This window comes from Mustela putorius, unplaced genomic scaffold (assembly GCF_011764305.1).
Source record: "Mustela putorius furo isolate JIRA1106 unplaced genomic scaffold, ASM1176430v1.1 tig00003932_pilon_pilon_pilon:0A:0A, whole genome shotgun sequence".
NCBI classification, from domain to species: Eukaryota; Metazoa; Chordata; class Mammalia; order Carnivora; family Mustelidae; genus Mustela; species Mustela putorius.
This window is the reverse complement of record NW_025422077.1, coordinates 6,217,709-6,228,841: the sequence shown is the minus strand read 5'-3', so window position 1 is coordinate 6,228,841 and position 11,133 is coordinate 6,217,709. Positions and strand designations below refer to the sequence as shown.

The 11,133-nt window shown below is 44.4% G+C and overlaps 1 pseudogene; it reads left to right on the top strand.

Moving 5' to 3' along the window:
* The first annotated feature begins 10,098 nt into the window (after positions 1-10,098).
* On the top strand, positions 10,099-10,480 carry LOC123388968 (annotated as a pseudogene).
* Positions 10,481-11,133: the final 653 nt, after the last annotated feature.

Genomic DNA, 11,133 nt, shown 5'->3' with positions numbered 1-11,133 from the left:
TCTGGGGCTTGCCATGTTTTAGGGGAGATGGGGCGCTTGTCCGCACTACCAGGCAGACAGGGTTGAGCACCGTGGGCAGGAACTACTTTCTACCGGGTGGACCTCGGGCATCCACGGGCACCCAGGAAGGCTCTGAGGACAAGGTGACATAGCCCAGGACCTTGAAGGGCAGGCAACACTTGCATATGAAAAGATGGAGAGAGGGTTCAGACCAAAAAAAAAAAAAAAAAAGAAAAAGAAAAACTATCTGAATGTTTTTTCCACTTCGCAGTTGGATAATTTGCCGGTCATCCATCCCTGGCCTGAGGAAAATGGACATGGTTCAGGTACATTGGATTCGGAAAAGAGATGGCAAAAGTCTGACTAGAGAACCCTGTGGGGAGCTGGGACACTTAGGGTGAACTGGAGAATCAAGGAGTCAGTACGTAGGTTCCAGTGAAACACCTGAGCCGGCCAGGAGTGGTCCTGGGGTTCCAGGATGCCCACAACCCTCTCTTTTCCTCTGGCTGCTGGCAATGTGTAAGCAGTAAACGAGAAGGGAGGCAGTCCAGCCCCTGAGCTCCAGGCACAGGGGAAAGGAGTGTGCCATCTCCCATGTTCCAAGGAACTAATCTAGTCATATAGACTATCTCCATAGTCAAAAGTCACTTCACTTATTTATGAGTAATTGGAAAGGGCTAGTAGAAATCTTTTCCTGGGCAACTTTAGGATCTCCCACAATACAGAACCTCCTCTATGGAAATCGCCAGCATTCCTAACAGTTTTCCCTGTTCACACTCACTGTTGACCATTTTGAAAGTCCTGTTTCCTAGCGAGCTGGGATAGTGAGGTCTCCCCATTGGGGCTACGTGGTCAATGATAGCCAGGAATTTGACCTGCTCCTGGGCTCCTAGAGAGTTCCATTGAGACATTCCCTGCCCTCAAGAAGAACTGTGCCTAAAGCAATCAGGGCTCAAAGACTGACAATAGATTATGAACATGTCTTTAAAGTTGCTCATGAAATTTTTGACAAACCAAGCTGTATGAAGACGTTCATTATTAGAAGACATTTTCAAGGTCTTTGGTGGCCCATGATCCAGAACTTGTTGCTTAAAATCCTTGCGCGGATTTGTGACAACATGGACGGAACTAGAGGGTATCATGCTTAGTGAAATAAGTCAATCGGAGAAAGACAACTATCATATGATCTCCCTGACATGAGGAAGTGGAGATGCAACGTGGGAGGGTTGGGGGGTAGGAGAAGAATAAATGAAACAAGATGGGATCAGGAGGGAGACAAACCATAAGAGACTCTCAATCTCACAAAACAAACTGAGGGTTGTCCGGAGGTCCAGGGGAAGGTGGGGAGGGAGAGGGTGGTGGGGTGGTGGACATTGGGGAGGGTGTGTGCTATGGTCACTGCTGTGAAGTGTGTAAACCTGGTGATTCACAGACCTGTACCCCTGGGGCTAATAATACATTATATGTTTAAATAAATAAATAAATAAATAACCTTGGGCTGGCAGCATAACATCTCTCTGCAGAAAAGAGAACTCAAGCCCCACCCTAGACCCAGATTTCCAGGCGATTTGTATGCTCATTAAAGTCTGAGGAGCCCTGGTTTAGATCAAATTACAAGGGAGATATAAATCATTCTCCAAACTCCCAGTAAGATTCCCTAGTAGAAGGAAAGCCAAACATTTCTCTTTTGTTGACTCTAATATTAATGTTGATACCAAACAGGTCAAGCAATAGTCTAACTATTTTCCATGAATATACAAGGTTCTCCTAATTCCCTGGTTTTTCTTCAGTCCTCAGAAAAATTATAGTCTGTGTAGATTCAAATTAAGCTCTGGTTTGCAATATCCATGCTATGAAAGTGTATCAAAAGTCAACAAAATACTTCTGATTGTACGATTATGGAAAGTAAAATAGTACCGTAAAAAGGCCTTAGCTTTCCACATCTCATGTTCCTCATTAAATGACTGGATATTTGTGAATAAGTATCATTCTTATTTTTATGATCCAAAGACAGATAATTAATGAACTCTACTGATAACTATGGAGTTTTAATATTTATAGACATCTGTCACTTTACATTTTAAGATGGTCTTACCATATGTGCTGCTTTCTTTTAATTCCAGTAATTAAAGTTTATGAACATATACTGTGAAAATGTAGCTGTGACATTGTGAAGTTGATTATCTGGAAGCTTTCTTACTGATAAACTATTTTTTAACAGGGGAATTTTTACAAAGATGAAACTTGTCTTAGAATCTCATTCTTTTTTTGTTAAAAAAAACCTGGTGTACACTTTTGAAGTCCCTTCAGCCTAAAAATATGCCCTATGGCCCTGGGTAGGTGGCTGCACTTAGATTTTACCTATGCTTGGTGTATTACTTACTATGTGAAATGTATCAGTAATTCTCCAGAACTTTTGCCTACTAGGGAAAGCTCATCAATCCTAATCTTCAGTAACTTTTTAGCTTCCATGTCCACTCTGAAGACCCCTACACAGGATGAGAAATGCCCTTCCAGCTGATTTTGTTGACTACCAAACCCAGCATCCAATTCATTACTGTCTGGTGTATGTGGGTAGAGATGTTTTTCTCTTTTTGAGCTTGTCTTAAATACTACCGCAGATTGAATTTGAGTCTCCAAATCCAGATTGGATTTGAATCAACCCTTAAGCATTGAAAATAGTAGACACATTTCTATTTAAGCTTTAGCAATACAGACAACAATTTCTAACTATTCTTTTTTTTTTTTTAGCGATTTCCAGCTATTCTTGAAGAGTCTGTCTTTTGATGTAGGTGAGAGAAAGAACTCAATTGGTAGACTAAATGTACAAATGGACAATGGCAAGACCATATGTGAAAATAAAATTGACTCACAGCCAGCAGCAAGTAGCCCAGGAAGCCAGCCCCACCATAAGTGAGACTCATAGGAAGTCAGACTACTATCTCTAGTAACAGTGCAGGAACTCTGTACCAATTGGTCCCAAATGGCCAAGACTTCCTAACCTAAAGCTTCCCCAATTTTTGTTCCTGCTTCCAACTTGAGACCAACCAAAGAAAGGCCAACCAAATATGACCCCTAACCAAACACACCAAATGCCCTGCTTCTGGTCAACCCACCTCCAGCAGCCCCATGCCAAGTCTGAAACCTTCCATTCTTTCCACTATCAGGCTTTCCCAATCTTCTGCCAGCACCTGAGTCTGCCAAAACTCAAGTGATGATGGCTGCCTCCCTTGATATAGTAGGCTCGGAATAAATCACCTTCACTTGTTCTCCTTTGGTCTTTATTTCTGCACAATCAATACAGTAAGTATATATTGAGTGTCCTCTATAGATTTTATTTATTTGACAGAGATTACAAGTTGGCAGAGAGACAGGCAGAGAGTGAGGAGGAAGCAGGCTCCCCGCTGAGCAGAGAGCCCAATGCGGGGCTCAATCCCAGGACCCTGGGATCATAACCTGAGCCAAAGGCAGAACTTTAACCCACTGAGCCACCCAGGCACCCCTAGAGTATATTCTAAGAGTCCTTTAAGAATATATTCTGTTGGAGAAGACCTAAGATCTAGACTCAGCAGAGCAGACAATCTTGTCGGGAAGCTAACACAGCCAAATGATAATATGTAAAACTGAACAGTTTTTAAAAAACATTTTTTATTTAAATTCAATTAATTAACATATAATATATTATTCGTTTCAGAGGTAGAGGTCAGTGATTCATCAGTCTTATATAACACCCAGTGCTCATTACATCCTGTGCCCTCCTTAATGTCCATCACCCAGTTACCTCAACCCCCACCATTCTCCCATCCAGCAACCCTCAGTGTGTTTCCTATGGCTAAGAGACTCTTATGGTTTGTCTCCCTCTCTGGTTTCATCTTGTTTCGTTTTTTCCTCTCTTCCCCTATGATCCTCTGTTTTGTTTCCTAAATTCCACATATGAGTGAGATCATATGACAATTGTCTTTCTCTGAATGATGTATCTCACTTAGCATAATACCCTCTAGTTCCATCCATGTCCTTGCAAGTGGCAAGATGTCATTTTTTTGATGGCTAACATTCCATAGCTAAGATGTCCAGTAGGGTATGGCTTCCAATGGACCTGACTGACAGAAGGAATGGTGTGGCAGGTTTCTCGTCTCTCCAGTTCTCCCCCTAGTTGGTTCCCTTCTCAGGTGTTTAGAGTGTGAACTCCTGATCCTAGTTCCCCAAAGCTCTGGTTTTCCCAACCCCAAGCTTGCAAGATGCTGCAAGCCTTCCATTTTTGGAGCCCAAATTCAATAAAGAGTGCAAGCCTCTCTTTCCAGAAGCTTCAGCCAAGTATCTTCCTGTCCTCTTGGATCCTCTAGGGTTAAATCTCCAACCCCGAAGCAATCATGGGTCACATGGGGAAGGTGAGTGGAAAATGGCAATTGCCTTGAGCCTATGTGATCTCAGTCTTGTCGTCAGAGGTGGGATCAGCGCCATGCAAAGCCCATAAACAGACTGCAGCAGAAGTGGTTTTCAAAGGACACTGAAGTCATGTTTCCAGAATCAGAGAACACGGAGATGGGAAAATAAAGACTTGCATTCCTTTACTCAACAAAAAATTCTGAACTGTACATACTTGTGCTGTTCAGACAGGGTGCCATGCTTTGGGGATCCAGAGATATGCTGTTCTCACCACTGAGGATCCCATAATAATAGGGTGGAGGCAGAAAGAGAAGTATACAGATACAAGAGTGTCGTAAGCTCTGACAGAGACGTGCAGGGGGCCCTCTGGGAGCACAGTGAAGTCATCTCTTCTAGGGCAGCTGTGAGAAGGAAGAGGAAGAGAAAGATGGAGGAAGGAAGGGGCGAGAGATCAAGAAACGCTCTCAAAAAGAGGTGATGCCTGAGCTGAGTGTCGTCTGCCTGGAGTTGTTAGCCTGGCATGTGTGGGGCAAAGGCATTCTAAGGGGAGAGAGTGTCCTCAAATGCACCCAAACCTGAGGAATGGGTGGCCCACTGGGGAATGTAAGTAGGTCAACGTGACTATAGAGTGTGGTGAAGGAAGGGGGGTGGTTTGAAACCTGAATGAGTGAGCAGGACCCTGGCCATGGAAGGTCTTTCATACCCAGGGAGGAAGACTGGATTTTATTCCGATGGCAGAGCAAAGGCACTGAAGGCTTTCTAGCAAGTTTATGTTTTAGAAAAATTACTCTTCAGAATAGACTGGGGGTGTGCTTTTGGGAAGTGGGGGGTGGGAAGGAAAGGAAGGAAAAGACGGGTAGAATCTGTTGCGGTCAGACAAGATGAGAACGCGAAATAGGTGAGTACCAAGAAAGACGGTGAGGAAGGGACAAATATAAGAAATAACAAAGAAGAAGGAACAACAGGAGAGTTCAGGGTATCTATGGCTTTGTATGGACCCATCCCCCAATGTTGTTGCCAAAATCAACAAACTGATTTTTTTTTTTTTTTGTACAGTTTTGGTAGTTTGGGAAGTGGCTGGAGGACACAGATCATTTCTGTTCTACTTGGCCTCAGCTACAGTTCCTTGACTGAGGGCTGGAGAACCCGCTTCCAAGGGGGCTCGCACCCATGGCTGATGGGTTAGTATGGGCTATCAGTTGGGTTGAGAGGTTGAACATAAGACCAAGCAACCAACTTTTCTAGCTTGAGATGAAGTCAAGATGACACAGTCTTTCATTCTATTCTTTCTGTGTTGGCACTCATGCTATTTCCTCCTACTCTAAGCACCATGTTCTGGTGCATCCTTTGACCCTATGGGATGGAGCATCTCCAGGGTAGGGGTCACTCTGTCCTCACTTGGAATGTCCAGAATCTGAAACCAACCTGATTCCTGGCTGGTAAGAATTTAAGGAGTTCCAGCCTGTTTAGATGTTCTAATATCTTCAATTTTTTTATTGATCCATCTACCCATTCCAAAAAATACTTCTACTTGCCTTCATTTTGCCTAGTAATATCTTTGGTAAGATCTTGCTGTGCTGACTTTTAATTTGATTCAGTAATTGATTCTTATATCTTAGGCCCAAGGCTAGCCTAGAATGCTACTTACACCCAGATTTCTAGTTTCAAAGTTCCTTTTTCTTCTTCGACCCAGGATCCCAGTTCCCCTGAAATCCAGGCTATACTTGTTCTTATCAGTTGGGGATGGAGGGGAGTTCAAGTCCTGTTTCTTAAGCTCATGGGGTCTCAATTATGTCACATGACCTTTAAGGTCCTCATGGTCTTTAAGCTTCTGTGATTCACTGACCACATGTTTTTTTTTTTTTTTTTTTTTTTTTTTTTTTTTTCAAATTTTTGGCCTCTGCCCAGTTCTCCTGATGTTTGGCTATCCTGGCTGCTTCCTAGATCTGTCTGCTCTGACAAAATTTACTCCAGTTCTCAGAAACTTGTGGTTTGGCCCACTTCCTTGGCTTATCCTGGCTTCACATATGTTGGAGCTGTGGACACCTCTAGTCAGAAATGCGTCCTGCCTTTCTGCATAAGGAAGTTATTCCAGCCCCCAAGTGGGGCCAAGTGGATGTGGGGAGATGCATCATAAAGACAGTTCCCGCTCTTGAGGCTTGTTTGACATAGGGACAGAAACAGCACAACCCTAGTTAACATGCTGCATAGAGAGAGCTAGGAGAGCCATATCTCAGGAGCATGGGAAAGGATTTCAAGGACATCAAGGAGAGCCAGCTAAAGTGATGGGGGACTTCTCTACCTCTTGTTGGGAACAGACAGCTCTGTTTCAGTGACTTGTCTTCCTAGAGTTTGTTTTCTTTTTCTTTTTCTTTTTTTTTTTTTAAGATTTCATTTATTTATTTGAGAGAGAGCAAGAATGAGAGACCACAGGCCGGGGGGAGCAGCAGAGGGAGCAGGAGAAGCAGCCTCCTTGCTGTGTAGGGAGCCTTATGTGAGGCTCGACCCCAAGACCCTGGGATCATGACCTGAATAGGAGGCAGAGGCCCAACTGTCTGAGCCACCCGGGCACCTCCTGGAGTTTGTTTTCATCTTTCTTCACTCTTCTTTTTCCAGTGTCTATTCTCTTTCCCGTTCCTAGCTTACTGGTCTATGTCTTTCCTGTTCCTAGCTTACTGGTCTATGTCTTTCCTGTTCCTAGCTTACTGGTCAAACATAGACTCTTCAGAAATGAAGAGTCACCAGCTTTTCCATAACACTGGTGTGTCTCTGAGTTCATAGACTCAGACAGCTCAGCCAGGAAGCCAGGATTTAAGCCTGGACAGCTTTGGGGGGACAGTTTTAACCAGAAGTCTTACTGGAGGCAGCCAAGGTGGTTCAATGCTAAGTGAGCTGGGTGTGCAAATCTAAGGGGTAAGGAGAAGACAAAAATGACCAAAAAGGTAGGTTTGGGCAAAGGAGGAGGGCTAGCTTTCCAGCGACACAATGAATGGAGAATATGTCCTAGACCCTCATTTTATGCTGGCTCACTGTGGAGAGAGCTCCCCTCGCGGACTGATTTATGGACACTTCCATGTGTGCGTCAGGGACTGGGGCAGTGACTTCAAGAGATTTGACTTAAAGAGTGATCCCTCTGTATTTATGCTTTTGATGTACATTTCTGCTTTCCATCACACCCTGAAAGCCGATGGAGGAAGGCACCAGTCCTCTCTCTTTGTGTTCCAACATTTAACCCGATGCTCTCAACAGATTAGTTCTTTTCTGTGATATGAAAGAAAAGAACCAAGAAGAATTGATTTGGTAGGAAAATAAATTCATGATTTCGCTAAGGAAGGAACAGGACCTTAAGGCTTATGATGGGGTATCTAGGTAGACGTGCTGGAAAACTTTAAACAGTGACATTCCCCTGAAAGCTGCAGGACAGCAGAAGGAACAGCCCTTCCCCGCACTGCCTGGTTGGAAGACAGTGGGTCCCCTTTGCCTGAAGACTATGTGATAAGACAGGGCCTTCTCGGAGAGAGAGCTTGTCTTCCTCAGGATCTGCCACACGTTTGCTCCTGACCACAAGATCCATAATTAGGGCCCCAAATTAGTGTGAGTTGGGGTGAGTTAAACCTTCTAAGGGGATACAGAGATACCAGAGCAAAGGAGGTATAGATCCTGGCTGACGCATCTAGGCAGGACCCATGATTCTGCCTGGGAGTGAACTGTCAGGAGCTGGGATCATGGTGGGGGGTGGGAAGCTGGCTAATGGGGAATTTGTCAGTGTGAGAACTCTCTCCCATCACTCAGGATTTAACTCCTCGGCAAGAGCCCCGGGAGTCGGGTGTACTATTCTGCTTGGATCACTCTTAGCAACTTGGAGAAAGCATTGGCCTCTGTACAATGAACAAAGATGGGTGGGAATGCCCGGGGCCAACTCTGGAGGAAAGAATCAAAGACTGGGAGTAGTGGGTGTGCTAGAGAAGGTCTCCTCTATAAGATCAGCTGACTGGGTTTCTTGGGAGGACACTCCATTTCTGAAGGGGGTAAGGAATGCAGGAGAGAGAGGCACCAGCACCAGCATCACTAACAGATTCAGCGGTGGCTCCTTCCGCAGGGCAGGGCTGACAGCTGGAGATGCAGTTACAGAACTGCTCTCTCTGGTTGCAGTAAGGGTAATGGAATCTTCACAGTAACAGAGGCAGAACTTAATTGTCAGGAGCTAGATGGCATGTTTGCTGTAAGGACAGTAAGTGTGTAATGACAGCTGGAGTGGAGGGCTCCCAGGAGGGTTGTCTGTAATGGGGTCTGTGGCAAAGTCTGTAGGGGACTCTAGAGTGGCTAATAGAATGTGGTGTTTCCAGGGGCAAGATAAGTGGTCTTGCTTAATATACTCAAAGTCTTTGTACATTTTTAAGCTCTAAAAAGAGATCAAGATTGAGTGATCAGGAGGTCAAAGTCAGCCATCTCCCATGGAAAGTTACAACCTCTTGCCCCAGTTTCAAGATCTAAGCTGGTTCTCAACCCAGAGCTCACTGTCTGAAGTAGAGACCAGGTCCCTGGCAGGAAGGCCCTGTGTCTACGGTATATCCTGCATGTGTTGTATGTTACTGATTCTCTTCATGTTTCCCTTGGAAACTATGGCCAGCTATACACTAGAACCATACACTAGAAAAAGGGGGATATCTGGGTCTTTCCAGGGCTCCTGAGAATAGCACTCGAGTTGACACTGATAGCCAGGGAGCCAAAGGTAACTGTAGCTTCCCTGTTAGAGTCAAGAAATTTGGGGGTCAGAAAATAAAGTCCTTGATGAAGTCTGTCTCAATACATTGAGTCCATGTGTCCTGCTCAGCTGCTCACCTCCACCTCCCACCGTGCAATGGTTGTTTCCTTGGTTCCAGGATCCATAATCAGGTTAACCATAATTGGCAGCTGGTAGAATCCTCAGGACAGTTCCTTGACTGTGGAATAAGAACTATCATAGAAGGAAAGACCAAGTGGAAGTTCTTAAAACTACCCCTTCTGCCCGCGAAAGTAAATACATCATTTCAGAGGGATGGCAGAAATTAGTGCCACCCTCAAAGATTCACATAACTCAAAGTCTGACCAGATAATTCAAAATGGCGCCCTCCTTAGAACCCCACTTAACCCACTAGTCTAACCCCTGCAAAATCAGGATGGACCACAGCAGATGATAGTGGACTATCATAAACTTAACATGTAATACTCCAATTTCAGCTCCCATTCTGGATGTGGCATCTTTATGAAAGCAGATTAACTCAGACTGGGAATATGGTGCACAGCTTCTGACCTGAAAAGTGTATTCTTTTGCTGCCTATCAGGAAGGAGGGCCAGTTCTCATTCCATGGGAACCAGAGTGCACTCTCCCTGTCTTGCCCCTAGACTATGCTATGCTCCCACTCTAGTTTATTCTGATTAGATTTCAGTTTATCAGGAATGGCAGTGAGTGTTTGAAGCTTGGTCAGCTATTTCTGCATATTAAGATAGGATCAAGACCTAAAAAATAAGACAAGCTTTTTAGCTGGTCTATGTTCTCTGTTCTGTGGGATGCAAACTCAAGAGGTTGTCACAGTCAAAGCCCTCAGACTGAGACTTTCAACTTGGGAGGTGGTAGTAAATCTACTTCGATGAGTGGGGGAAAGCCCTCCTCCAGAAATCATGTGTTTCTAGAGTTTGCTCAGGGAAGTACTGTTGTTTGTAGCGGGTGTGATGGCTTCGAGGTTACTTCAGGGAGTTGGAGCGCTGGCCATGCAGGCTCTCAGGGTCCACGGTCCCAGTGGAGTCACTGTGTTGCACACCATAGCATCTGGAGGTGGTGTTCTTACTAATGACCAGGCGACTTGGCTGGAGAGGGAGGTCATGATGGCTGCCAGGAAGGACTGGACCTATGCAATATGCTAACCCCAAAGGCAGTTGCAGGCACCAAGGAAGACCCTAATTTAGTCCCATCCGTCACCAACAAGCAAATGGCTCCATCTGCAAAGAGGACAATAGTACGGTCATTGGGTTCTAGTTGCACAAAGGCAAGGTTCAGCGATGCCCTAGCTGTGGAGCCCATTACATGTTGGTGTCCCACCAGCTGACCCACTGAGCCTCAAAATGTGCTGTGAGGTTTCTTCTTTCCAATAACGACTGCCCATTTCATTGGCTCCTTCTCCCGTATGAAATTATATATGATATATATATATATATATATGTTTCTTTGAAGTTGTTGGTAATGAGTCACTGGAAATTATAAAATGGATGCTCAAGGTATTAATGAACTTAGGGAAATTGTCTAGAGACTTTGAAATCTTGTGTGATCTTCTTCCCTTAAACCACCTGTGTACCCCAGTGTGGAAAGGCGGTATACGCTCACTGTCATTTTATTCAGACAATGTATGCTTTGTGCTGGCAATTTGAAGATATCTACATATTTCACTATTTCCTTCAACACTTAACTAATGTAAAATGCATCTGTCCAGCAACTGTTTCCCAGAAATAAGATAAGCAGTGGACAAAAATTAGCTAAATTGTCATTTAATTGGTTAAATCATCATTAAATAAACAAGAAAATGCCATTTTATGTAGTGTGGATTTTCAGAGATAAAGAGAATCAAAAGTCACAAAGAAGGAGTTTCCCGTGGTTGGACCGTGCATCTACCAGGAGCAGATTCGTGCTCTGTTCCTCAGAGCTCTTGTCCAATGGGAAAGAAAGAAATGTCTGCGAGCAGACAGACCTGGCAGGAATAACTCTCTCACTTT